This window comes from Ornithorhynchus anatinus, chromosome 4 (assembly GCF_004115215.2).
Source record: "Ornithorhynchus anatinus isolate Pmale09 chromosome 4, mOrnAna1.pri.v4, whole genome shotgun sequence".
Lineage (NCBI taxonomy): Eukaryota > Metazoa > Chordata > Mammalia > Monotremata > Ornithorhynchidae > Ornithorhynchus > Ornithorhynchus anatinus.
This window is the reverse complement of record NC_041731.1, coordinates 80,430,514-80,444,455: the sequence shown is the minus strand read 5'-3', so window position 1 is coordinate 80,444,455 and position 13,942 is coordinate 80,430,514.

The window sequence follows — 13,942 nt, the reverse complement described above, 5'->3', positions numbered from 1 at the left end:
CTTTGACATTTTATCATTGTGGATGGATGTACATAAGAATGACCCTTTTTTGTACCCTTAAACTGGGCAATTTTGTTTCTTCCTTTTAGTGTCACAATTTTCCTGCAGCCTCTGCTCACAGACTCTCTTCCTCCCCAACCAAATTTGATTACTGCTTGTCCTGTAGCACCCCAACAATTGAAAGCTTACCTTATTGTGACTTTAAAGGTTATATTTAATCTTCCTCCAACCTTCAGTATCACTAAACCATTTTCTGTCTTTCTCTGCCATCAGCCAATCAAGATAATTTATTGCATGCTTATTGTGTGCAAAGCATTGTACTAAGAGCTTGATAGTAAACTTGTAGCAGGTAGCAGCATGAATTTTGCTACTGCTGTATTATTCTAAGGGCCCAGTTCAATGCCTAATCCCTAGAGGTGCACATTAAATATCATTGATTTAGAGTGAAAAGAGCCAACTCCCAGGGCTGGTTGAACTTGGATGTTTCTCAGTCTGGAAATACCAAGGTCGAGCCCCAGTGATGAAATGTCCTGACCTGCCCAGGAGCCTCCTTGGGGCACTTACAGCTCAAAATATGCTCGAGTATACTGAAAGGTATTATAATGGCTCATTCCTTCATTCATTCATTCAATAATATTTATTGAGTGCTTACTATGTGTAGAGCACTGTACTAAATGTTTGGAATGTACAATTCGGCAACAGATAGAGATAATCCCTGCTCAATGGCGGGCTCTCAGTCTAATTGGGGGAGAGAGACGGCAGAGCAAAACAGAACGAAACAAAAACAAGACAACATTATCACGATAAATAGAATCAAGGGGATGTACACCTCATTAACAAAATAAATAGGGTAATAAAAATATATACAAATGAGCACCGTGCTGAGGGGAGGGGAAGGAGCAGAGGGAAAGGGGGCTTAGCTGAGGGGAGGTGAAGGGGGAAGGGGGTGGTGCAACTCTAGGAGTAGGATTACTGAAAATGTGCAGTCACCTTGCTCAAAATGTTGTTGCTCTGTGCTGAGAAAGGAGCAGTGGTCTGGGAGTCAGAGGACCCGGGTTCAAATACTGTTTCTGCAACTTGCCCAGTGGGTGATTCGGAGCAAGTCAGTAACTTCTTCAGGCCTCCGTTCCCTCCTCTCTCCTTCTTACTTACATGGTGAGCCCCAGGTGGGACAAGCACTGTGTCTGACCCTTTTTTATGGTGTTTGTTAAAACCTATGTGCTAGGCACTGTACTAAGCACTATGGTAGATACAAGCTAATCATTTTGGATACAGATCATATAATAATGTTGGTATTTGTTAAGCGCTTACTATGTGCCGAGCACTGTTCTAAGCGCTGGGGTAGACACAGGGGAATCAGGTTGTCCCACGTGGGGCTCACAGTCTTAATCCCCATTTTACAGATGGGGGAACTGAGGCACAGAGAAGTTAAGTGACTTGCCCACAGTCACACAGCTGACAAGTGGCAGAGCTGGGATTCGAACTCATGAGCCCTGACTCCAAAGCCCGTGCTCTTTCCACTGAGCCACGCTATCCTACATGGGGCTCACAGTCTTAATCCCCATCTTACCGATGAGATAACTGAAGCCCAGAGAAGTGAATTGACTTGCCCAAGGTCAAACAAATGGCAGAGCTGGAATTGGAGGCCAGGTCCTTCTGACTCTCAGGCCCGGCTCTGTCCACTAGGCCACGCTGCTTCTCATGGTCTGATGATTGAACGATTTGATCATCTTGTTTGTGCTCCATTCATTCATTCAATAGTATTTATTGAGCGCTTACTATGTGCAGAGCACTGTACTAAGCACTTGGAATGTACAAATCGGTAACAGATAGAGATGGTCCTGCCCTTTGACGGGCTTACGGTCTAATTGGGGGAGACGGACAGACAAGAACAATGACGATAAATAGAATCGAGGGGAAGAACATCTCATTAAAATGATAGCAAATAAATAGAATCAGGGTGTTACATCTCATTAACAAAATAAATAGGGTAATGAAGATATATACAGTTGCGCGGACGAATACAGTGCCGAGGGGATGGGACGGGAGAGGGGGAGGAGCAGAGGGAGGGGGGAAGAAGAGGGTTTAGCTGCAGAGAGGTGAAGGGGGAGTAGAGGGAGCAGAGGGAAAAGGGGAGCTCAGTCTGGGAAGGCCTCTTGGAGGAGGTGAGCTTTAAAAATCATCCAACCGCACTCCATTCTGTTAGGTGGAAACCATTTCGGAATTCCCACTCTCGGTCCTTCGGTCCAGCCCAAGGCTCCAGCCCGTTTCCTGCCCATTTGCGATTGCACAACGGAGCTTTTCTTTACGGCCCTCCTGAAGGGCTTACCGTGTGCCAGGCACTGTACTAAACGCCGGGGCACACGCAAGATCATCGGGTTGGACACGGTCCCCCGAGCAGGGAGGCTTTGAAGGGGCACGGCCAAGTGGGGGTCACCCGGGCCTGTCTGCCAGGTGAGCATGGGAAAATCGCTTCACTTCTCTGGACCTCGGTTCCCTCCTAATAATAATGTTGGTATTTGTTAAGCGCTCAGTGCTTAGTACAGTGCTTGGCACATAGTAAGGGCTAAGGAGGACCACTGTCATTTTATGATTATTGTTGGGGCAAGTGGGGCTTGCATAGTGTCCATGAGCAGAGTGTTGGGAAAGAGGGTGACTGTCTCTAAGCACAGATTTGGAGAGGGCAGTTTCTGTGCATTTACTAGATCCCAGGTTCTTCCTTTCAGAGTTTTATCAGGGCCAGTATCTGGATCCTTTTGAGTATACCCTCCGGATTAAATTTAAATAGCTTTCCTGCTTCTCCATTTTCCATTTTCAACTCAAAGTAATTTCCAAACACCATTGAGAAGTGTTAGCTTCCCTCAATAAACTATATTCTTTGTAATTTTGCAAAGTCGCCTTTGGAAGATATGATCATTGGAAAAACACTTCCGCCGACACGCATGAGACTCTACTTCTCCCCCTGAAGTGGCAATACAATCTACAGGATGAAGATATCTGAAACAGAATTTTAGTAAATACCCATCGGCACTACAAGATGTTTCCAGACTCGGAATTGTTTCACTTGGCAGGGCAATGCAATTTCATAATCACAGCAAGATTAATTAGTCTGTGAACTGAAGATTTATCTTTGGGTATATGCTGTATACACAACTGTTAGCCCACTCCAGAATGCAAGTAATATTCCAGGAATACTTGTAGTGATGGTGCCTTATAACTATAAACTATCAGAGATTGCTGATTGTGGGGAAGAATAAATCAAAAGGTGCAGTTATCATAAGCCTCCTTCTGGGCCATTTCAACAAGGTAGATGTCTTTTCATTCGTTTTAAGTACCGTAATCGCAATGAAGCAAACACAGAAGTATAGAGACTCTTTTGAACCCCTGGAGAAAATGCCAGCTTGTTTTATCTGAACTACATAATTAGAAAGCCAGAGATAACTGGCAGTCTGAGGTACTTCATACAATCCTAAAATTCATAGTAAAGCTACACTAACCTTGTTTTATGCTGTCCCTGTCTGACTTTATGCTAATTCATGTTGTTTGAAGTCTTGTTTCTCTATCTCCTAATCACTTGTAGCCATTATAGATGAACTATATCTATATAGATTTGTAAATAGGTATGTTAAAAGAGAGAAAGGGGAAAAAAACCTTATACAGTGTATTAGCAGCCAGACAGAGGGAAGGGAAGGGAAGGGAAGGGAAGGGAAGGGAAGGGAAGGGAAGGGAAGGGAAGGGAAGGGAAGGGAAGGGAAGGGAAGGGAAGGGAAGGGAAGGGAAGGGAAGGGAAGGGAAGGGAAGGGAAGGGAAGGGAAGGGAAGGGAAGGGAAGGGAAGGGAAGGGAAGGGAAGGGAAGGGAAGGGAAGGGAGAGAGAGAGAGAGAATGAATATGCAAGTGCAATCTTTACTTCATGAGGAACAGGACTATGAATCACCTGATTATCTTGATTTACCTCAGCTCTGAAGTGCATTGTTTAGAACATAGTAACCACTTAACAAAAATCATTATCATTATTTCTTTAACCAGAACCAGGTGGCTGAGTCTCACTAAGAGTTACTGATCAGATCTCCCGGGGACATTCTCAGAGAATCCAGAAAATTCTTTATGTGCTGGGACGTGTTGCTTTGTTTCATTTTTCTCAGGAGTCTAGTACAGTGAATTGATTAGCACTGTACTGAGCACTTGGGAAAGCACAATACATCAGAGTTGGGAGACACATTCCCTGTCCACAAGAGCTTACAGTCTAGAGGAGGACCTTACACTAGATCATAAGCTTTTTGGTGGCCTCATTATCTACAACTTAAAGAGAAGCATTCATGCCTTAATGGAAAGAGCATGGGCTTGGGAGCCAGAGGATGTGGGTTCTAATCCCGACCCTGCCACTTGCCTGCTGTATGACCTTGGGCAAGTCACTTAACTTCTCTGTGCCTCAGTTACCTCATCTGTAAAAAAAGGGATTAAAAAATGTGAGCCCCACGTGGGACAATCTGATTACCCTGAATCTACCCCAGGACTTAGAACAGTGCTCAGCACTAGTAAGTGCTTAACAAATACCATTATCATTATTATTTATTATTAACAGTGCTCTGCACAAAGGAGGTGTTGAAAATATACTGACCGATTGGCTGGCACTTGGCCTCTGGATTCATTCTCTGTCTGCCTCCTGGGGAGATGCATATTTTGGCTATCTGTGAGAACATACTTTTATAGACTCGACTATTATGTCTACGTAAGATATATATTTGTAAAGTAAGGGGAATCTGTGTGTTGGTAAAAAAAAAATGTATATTTCAGGATGCTGCAGATGTCATTTGGATTTGACTCTAGGTTCTTCATCTTTCTCTTTCAGTACGTTGAAACTAATCAAATTTATGCATTTCATTTCTGAAACTCATGAATTTTTTCCAGATAATTGATCCAGAAGTCAGTCACTGACCACAGATTGCATAGTTACATTGTCAGTGACTCTTCTCCCATCTGCTCTAATTAACAGAAAAGACAGAAATTAACCACATCATTTGTGAATGACTTATTTTGGCAACGGCTTTTGAACATTTACATATGGTTTAATTCTGATATAAATGATGCGTAAATCACACACTGTGTCTTTCTCCATCAAAATGATTCCCACACCCATTCTGTATTAAAAGTAAGGGCACTGCTTATTATGAGGCTATGACAGGGGAGAGCTCATTGTGTTCAGGAATATGTCCATTTATTGTTATATTCTACTCTACCAACCTCTTAGTACAGTGCTTTGCATACCGTAAGTGCTCAAAAATATGATTGAATGAATGACAGGGGTGCGATTGGCATAAGAGGAATTTCTTTAGATGCCGACTGTGTCTGGGCATCTCTCCTTTCTGCATCATCTAGACAATTGGTGGCCTGGTGGATGGAGTATGGGCCGGGAGGTCAGAAGGACCTGGGTTCTACTCTTGCCTCTGCCACTTGTCCACTGGGTGACCTTGGGCAAGTCACGTAACTTCTCTGTGACTTAGTTACCTCACCTGTAAAATGGGGATTAAGATGGTGAGCCCTGTGTGGGACAGGGACTGTGTCCAAGCTGATTACCTCGTATCTACTCCAGCTTTTAGTACAGTGCCTGGCTCAAGTAAGCGCTTAACAAATACCATTATTATTATTATTATTTTTATTTTTATTATTATCTGTGACCTTTGGGAAATTTAAAATTTGGTCCACCCCAAAGCACTTATATACATTTCTTCAAATTATACATTATAAATTATTCATTCATATTAACGTCTGTCTCCCCCTCTAGACTATAAACTTGTTATGGGCAGGGAGCAAATGTGCTAATTTTGCTGCATTTTACTCTCTCAAGTGCTTAATATAGTGCTCTACACATAGGAACGCTTAGAAAATACCACTGAATGATTGCTTGATAACAATTCTCCCAATTGCTAGTAGAAGGGATAAAACTACTCCTTAACACGGTACCATCTTCTATATGATTGGCATCTGCCAGTCATGTGATGTGATCTGATGTTAGCCTGGTGTCTACTCCCCAAATGCATCTGTGCAGCCCACAGGCCCAGTGCAGACATCAGAGTGGGTGCCAGTTCTGGCCGGGTCCCAAGGCATGGGCTCACCCTTGGCAGGATCAGCTCTGACCAGACACAGGGGCAGCCAAAGCCAGCCAAGATGGAGGTACAGGCTGCCTCCCCACACGGCACTAACCCAGGCTGGGGGGTCAATCCCTGCCCCTGACCACTGCGGGCCCTGGGGGTCACCCAACTGGAGAGGGGCTGAGACTTTCCATGGTCAGCCTGGCCCCCATAGGTCCATTCAGGATAGGGAAAAGAAAATTAAAACCTGGATTTCTTTTGCCCCTTTTTTAAGCAAAAAGAAAGCAAACCGGTGGCTTCTCATTTTGTTTTTCACCAGGCCACAGTCCCGCGCCATGGCTTTGAGGGGAAGGGAAAATGCGGAGGTGGGGCTTGACCCCCTACCCCTGTTAGAGAGGCCTCTCTGTCCCCTGGCAGGGAGGCACAATGCTTTCCAAGGAGCCGCTACAGTTTGCCCCCACCCCTCACCTCAGAGGAGGAAAACGCACACACAACCAATCCCATTAGACAGCCCGCAGCCCCCAGTCTGCATGCCCATGGCCAGCCTGAATCCTCTCCTCCTGAGCTTCACAGAAGATCCCACCTCCCTCTTCCTCAGTGACATTGCCTCCTTTGAAAATCAGCCTACCTCATAATTTTAACTATGAAGATAGTCAATCAGGAGCTCGTTTATCAAATCATCTTAAAGGAATCTGCCTGATTAACATGCCGTAATGTAAATGCGTCAATGTGTTGTGGAACCTTTACTCTCAGGTCAATATGAACAGAAATACCTAATGTTACAAGTACAAACATACCTTTCCTTGTGCGTTGATATGTTGGGTTTGAACGTGAATCATCAGCTGGCCATTGGCTTAAAATTTCATTCGCGCATACTACTGAATTGACAAAATATCAGAATTTTATTGAATAAAATAAAATTAAGACTTGGTAGGGGGTAAAGCTCCAAAAACAATCTGTGACAGCATAAATAAGTTAACATGCAAAACCCCTGCAGACTACTGATTTAATGCATCACTTAAGCAACAAAATATCTCAAACCTTCATTATCCATGCTCTATTTCCCTGTACCTTGGACCTCTTATCTATTCACCTCTCTCTAAGGAAAAAACACATATTTCCAAATGAATTGTTTGCCTGCGATGCCTAGTTTGAAACAGAATGAAAAACAGCATTTCCAACAGAATTCAGCACTTTTACAAGTTATGCGTTTTTACAGTCATGAGTGAGAATGTCATGAATAAAAATGACTCAAATTAAATTTAGACCAGTCCAGGGTTTCTGGCATCTTCATTTGCTCAAAGTGTATCGCAGCACAAGAAACCACTTTCAGTATGCACAAAAGTTCATAAATGGCAATTTGACCTCATTGTATAAATTTCTATAGTCATCTGGAACATTGAAAGGACTCATTTGAAATAATTATGCTGATTCTAAATTGTGCATTCCAATGTTACGTTCCGTTTACAGACTGGAGAACTGACAAGGACATATGCAGAACAACTGGGAGGAGAAGCCGAAGTTAGCTGTTAAACCCATTTGCTTTAACACATTAGTTAAAAAAAATACTCTTTTTTTCTACAGATGAACCTAGAAATCAGCTGCATGTTTGCTCCAATGGAGGCAAAATTGGCCTTTCTAATTGATAGGTCACAGCGAACTCTCATAAACAGGGAAGAAAGACTACAATTGATTTAAACCAAGTAGCATTACCAGATTCCCCCCCTTTGGAACAAAGGGTTAATCTTTCCCATTCTAGGACTCCCGTGCATTAAATTAGCTAGAAATCCTCAACTGCTCACAAAAGTAATGCTGAGAGCAGATTGAGACTGCTGAGCATCTATTGAGTCCCCATATTTGCTGATAAATACATTGGTTTCTTTGTGGTAAATGTCTTCCTTGTGGAGACCCCAAAAGCAGATCCAGCACAGATTAAAATTCTGTCCCCTTTTCCAGGGAAAATGAAAATAAAAAGTAGGAAATTGAGGTGAAGGGTGACTGGGGAGAGTTTTCTCTTCTACTATTAGTTAACTGCTCTCTGAGACTGCTGTTTTTCCTTTGAAGGTAAATGAGGCAAAAGACACCCACCGATGACACAGCCATCGGGGTAACTGCCCCATGCACCAAGGGAACTATTGTGGAGGCTCACATTTATTGTGGGATCTCCTGAGTCAAGAGGGGATGCTCTGACCTCAGCTCCCTATTGACCTATCCTACTGACCAATTATGGGCTTGGGAGTCAGAGGTCCTGGGTTCTAATCCCAGCTCTGCCACTTGTCATCTATGTGACTATGGGAAAGTCACTTAACTTCTCTGTGCCTCAGTTACCTCATCTGTAAAATGGGAATTAATAATAATAATAATAATGATGTTGGTATATGGGGCTCACAGTCTCAGTCCCCATTTTCCATCCTGGAGCCGGGATTCAAATCCATGACCTCTGACTCCCAAGCCCGTGGTCTTTCCACTGAGACATGCTGCTTCTCTAAGATTAAGACTGTGAGCCCCATGTGGGACAACCTGATTACCTTGTATCTTCCCTAGTCTTTAGAACAGTGCTTAGCACATAGTAAGTGCTTAACAAATATCTTTATTATCATCATTATTATTATTATTTTAACTCTCTCTTCTATGACTCTGCTCAGGGCTGTAGATTCTTTGATGTGAGTTGTTTGCTTGGGTAGTTTACCTCAGCAAGTAGAAGATAATGAACTGCATAACCATCTGATTTATTTAGGCAGTGTAGACCAAGCCCAAGTCAACTGCCTGCTCAAAGGAAATTCCACTGTTGCTTTTAAATATATCCAAGTTTTTGCCCATGGCTGCAAATCATAGACTGAGCAGACAGAGGAAGGGGTTGGGGGTGGGTGGGACAGAGGCGATCAGAAAAAGCTGGCAGATGTGTGGTGAAAGAGTTTTTTGCTACCATAACAACCTCTAAATACATCAACATTTGAAGTAGCCTGGGACTTTTTCAGCCCCAAAGGATCAGAAGTTCTGCTGTAGATCAAGTCATTGCAACAAATTCTTTATTTCTCTGTACTCTACTTGTCTTTATTTGGCCCTCCTGAAATTCCCTCAAGTTCCCCACTGCCTCCTTCCTCCCCTACAGCATGACAAATCCCTAAACACTAAACCCACTCCCATCCCTGTCATTTCTCCTCACCACCACAGCTCTACCTGTGAATTCTGAAACGTTGAACCTCCCCACATATTGCATTTTAATTTTTATTTCTTCCACCCTCTTGGCCATCTCTGTGTCTGCAGCCTGCATCCCCAGATTCCCTGAAAGGTAAAAATGATGGAGACAAGACCAAGATAGAGAAGGCTGGAGAGGAGGCGAGGACTAAAGACACGTGTCCGACATAGGATAAAGGTGGGAATGTGGGACAGTCAATCAATTATTGAGCACTTTCTGTGTGCAGACCACTGTACTAAGTGCTTGGGAGAATATAATGCAACAAGTTGGTAGGCATGTTCCCTGCCCACGGGGAGCTTGGAATCTAAAGGGAGCTAGTGGTCTTGGGGCAGAGCTTCAATCAGTGAATCCATCTTACTTATTGAGCACTTACTGTGTGCAGAACACTCTACTGAGTTCTTGGGAAGGTATAATATGACAGAGTTGGTAGACATGCTCCCTACCCACAATGAGCTTATGGGTTAGATGGGGAGATAGACATTAATGTGAATAAATTACGAATATGTCCCTAGGTGTTGTGGGGCTGAGGAAGGGATGCATCAAGGGTGCAGATCTGTGGAACTGGCAAATCCATTGTGGAAGGAAAGGAGAAAGGGGATGGTTTGGTGTTTCTGAAGAAAGGAGTGAGAGAGGGGAGTAATTTGGGTGACCTAATTTGAAGGAGGAGGGCGCAAGTAAAGAAAAACAAATAATGGCACCTGGGCAACAGCTGGAAGTGAAAGAGAGATTTAGATAATGCTGACAAAGGACAGCTAGTAAATACGTCTTGCTGACTGGGAACCTCGATTCTGATGCTGACTTGTTTTGTTTGAAAACCTTGTCATTAGCAACCGTCCTCTGCAGCATAGAGTTGTAGGCCACTATTCATTTCTAAAAACGACAATTATGGTCTAGGGGAAAATACTAACCCCAGGGCAGATTGATTCTGTACCTAAACTTTATGTCCTGCACCTATGAAGCCAAGAAGGAAACTCTTCTCAAAGGACAAGAATCATGTCCTTACTAGCAGGAATTCAAGTCCTTCCCAGAGGTCCATACTTTTCCAATTAGATAATTCCACAATGGTCTCTAAAATGTATTTGTTTTCAGATCGCATATGTATATGACATTCATGGGGTCTTTCTTCAGTAAGCACTTCCACTAGTTTTTCTGTGAAACATTTGACTTTCAAGCTCCACTGACAGATCTGTCCACTTCAATTATTAATTCAATTTAATTTAAATTTCATAAGTTACTAAGGAAGAATGCATCTGAGTAACCAAGGATCAAATTTGTCATCTCCTAATGTAAGACATAATGCTGGATGGACGCTATGGGGTATTAGCTTCTCTAAGTAAAGCATGAAATAATTTCTTTCATCAAAGAAAAATGTGGATGGCAGATGCTTTTCAAAGGCTTTAATGAATTATCTCAATTTGAGACCACCCAAGAGTTGGGACTGGAATTAGAATTGATTAAATAGGTTGAGCTCATAAGCAATGTGCTTTCTGGCAGGCCTAATAGCTCTAATAATTCGAAATGTTAACAAGCAGTGTGGTGTCTTAGGGAAACCTCTTGCTAACTGAAGCTATAGCATCTAGAAAGAGGCAGAGTTAAATAAACCCTCTTTTGGGGTTTCACTTGGAGTTGCTTGAGTGTCAGATTCTTCCTTCTGAGGACTACGGAGGACCACATTCATGCCTGAAGAAGTTGTTTGGAAAAAAGATATAAAGTGATTAGAACCAAAGCAGCAAGGAAGAGAAGAAGGCTTCAATTTTAGCAATGGGATGTTGGGCTACATAATAATAATATAATGATGGTATTTGTTAAGTGCTTACTATGTGCCAAGCACTGTTCTAAGCGCTGGGGTAGATAAAGGTAATCAGGTTGTCCCACATGAGGCTAACAGTTCTAAGCCCCATTTTACAAATGAGTAACCAAGGCACAGACACGTTAAGTGACTTGCCTAAAGTCACACAGCTGATAAGGGGTGGAGCCAGGATTAGAACCCATGGCCTCTGGCTCCAAAGCCCTTGCTCTTTCCACTAAGCCACACTGCATCTCGCTGCTTCTTTACATGTCACAGTTCTCCTATTATCCTGAAATAGGAATCCACAAAAAGTAACATAGGTGAGTGGAAAAATTAAAATAACTGAGAGCCAGGAGATTTGGGTTCTAATCTAACTCTGCCACTTGCCTCGATGTGTGACCTTCAGCAAACTATTTGATGTTCTGTATCTCAGTTTCCTTATCTGTAAAATGGGGATTAAACTACATATCTATCTCTCTCCATTAGATTTTGAGCCCCTTATGGGACAGGGATGAATCTGATCTTATTATATTGTCTCTACCCCAAGGCTTGGCAAGTAGTCAGCATTTTAAAAAATGCCATTATTATTATTTTAGACATCTACCTCACACAACTGGCCCATATAACCAAGAAGATAGGTACTCATACTCCATCTGGTTTAATATTATATCATTACACGTTTGGGTAAACAGGGTGAAGGTGCCTGAAGAAATATAAATTCCTAGCTGATATGTGTTTGGGTTGCATGCAAAGGTTTCATCAGACAATTATTTCGACAGTAGACTACACAGACAGTTGGCCTAAAAGGGACAAACCTCAGCAGTGGTCTTTTTTTAATCACTGAAAATGGCTTTCATAGTACTTTCTTCTATAGTACTTTCCAAACCCGTTGTGTAGCTTGCCCTGTTCACGAGGCCCCACCCCTGCAGAAGGCAAGGGAGTATTGATGATGATGGTATTTGTTGAGCACTTACACTGTGCCCATTACTATTCTAAGTGCTGGGATAGATTTGAGGTTATCAGGTTGTCCCACGTGGGGCTCACAGTCTTAGTCTCCATTTTACAGATGAGGTAACTGAGACAAAGAGAAGTTAAGTGACTTGCCCAAAATCACACAGTGGCAGAGCCGGGATTCAAAGCCATGTCCACTGACTCCCAAGCCCGTGTTCTTTTCACTAAGCCACGCGGCTTCAGTAGATACTGAGATCCACAGAATGCAGTCTCTTCATGAGAAGAGGTACTTGGAATAAAAAGTTTGTAACACCATCAAGATACTGGGAAGGCTGTAGCGGTCAGTAACCACGAGCTCTTACCTGCAGAGAATACTGACCAGGGACTCTTATTTATTTATTTATGTTAATATCCATCTCCCCGTCTACCTATAAGCTGGTTGTGGGCAGGGAATGTGTCTGATGCTAGATTGTACTCTCCCAAGCGCTTAGTACAGTGCTTTGCACAAAGTAAGTGCTCAATAAATACGATTGAATGAATGAATACAGCACTGAGGATCCAGGAGTAGGGGTGGGGAAGGCAGGGAGTGTGCACTAAATCCCACAAGGTGCTGCTGTAATGACTTTAATCAATTCAAAGTATTTTTGGCGAACTTGCTGAATACACAACCCTTTAGTTGTACTGTGGCCTAGGGGAAAGAGCACAGGCCTGAGACTCAGGACCTGAGATCTAATTCTGGTTCTACCACTTGTCTGTGTGTGACCTTGGGTAAGTCGCTTAACTTCTCCGTGCCTCAGATACCTCATCTGTAAAATGGGGATTAAGACTGTAAACCCCACGTGGGACCTGGACTGTGGGAAATCAGATTAGCTTGTATTTACCCCAGTGCTGAGTACTATGCCTGGCACCTAGTAAGTGCTTAACAAATGAAAAAGAAAGAAAAAGATTGTAAGAGGAAGTGTTACACATATAGGATGATATTCCTAAACAAATCCCCAATATAAAATTATGTCCACACCTTTCTCATGCTCATAATTTGGACTGCTTAATCTGTTATTTACTCTTAGTCTGTTATGCACTCACTGTTGGCAATTTATTGCTGTTTGTAATTTATCTTTGTCATTCTAGGATTTTGTCTAACGTATTTTAAGCCACTTGGGGATAATGATCAGGTCAGGATAGCTCTTATTTTTACTCCAGAGTTAATGAATAGTAAGTGCTTACTAAATATATTAGGACTGATAATAACAATAATAGGTTTGTGGAAGATACATCATTAATAACCGTATCTGGCTGAATTTAGAAACCTCAAAAGTCTGGCTAGCTCTGAAGGTCCCTAAATATCCAGGGAGAAATGACTGGGTAATGTGTAAATTTTGACCGCTGCTGAAACCTGCATTCATCAATCTAGTGTCAATGTCTTACCATATATACAAACCTCCTCTGGGATAACTACTAACTATATATCTGAGTAATTGAGGCTTCCTGAAATTAGAGAGAAGCCAGGGATTTTCAGGATCCATTTGATCAACTGAAGGAGCATTTGAAATGTGAGTGTAACATCAAGTGCTCTGATAAAGCGCTCTCTCTTTTGTCCTTTGTCTTTTTCCAAGAGGTTCCCATTAATTTATTCAAGATAGGAACCAATTCAATTCAAGGTCTCAGACAGGAACGTACACTGGAGAGGAAAAGGTGGCTGGAGAAACTTGAGAGCATTTAAGAAAAGCTAAGGGAAACAAAATCCAAGTCAGACTATGAGGGCTCATCCATCATAGAGATCAGTAGAACTGTAATTGTCAGCCCCGGATATTATTTCACCAAGTTCCTAAGCTCAAACGCCCTATGATCTGACCACAGATTCCAATATGCATTCACGCTGAATTCAGTCGGTTTCTGAAACTTCCTGTTCAATC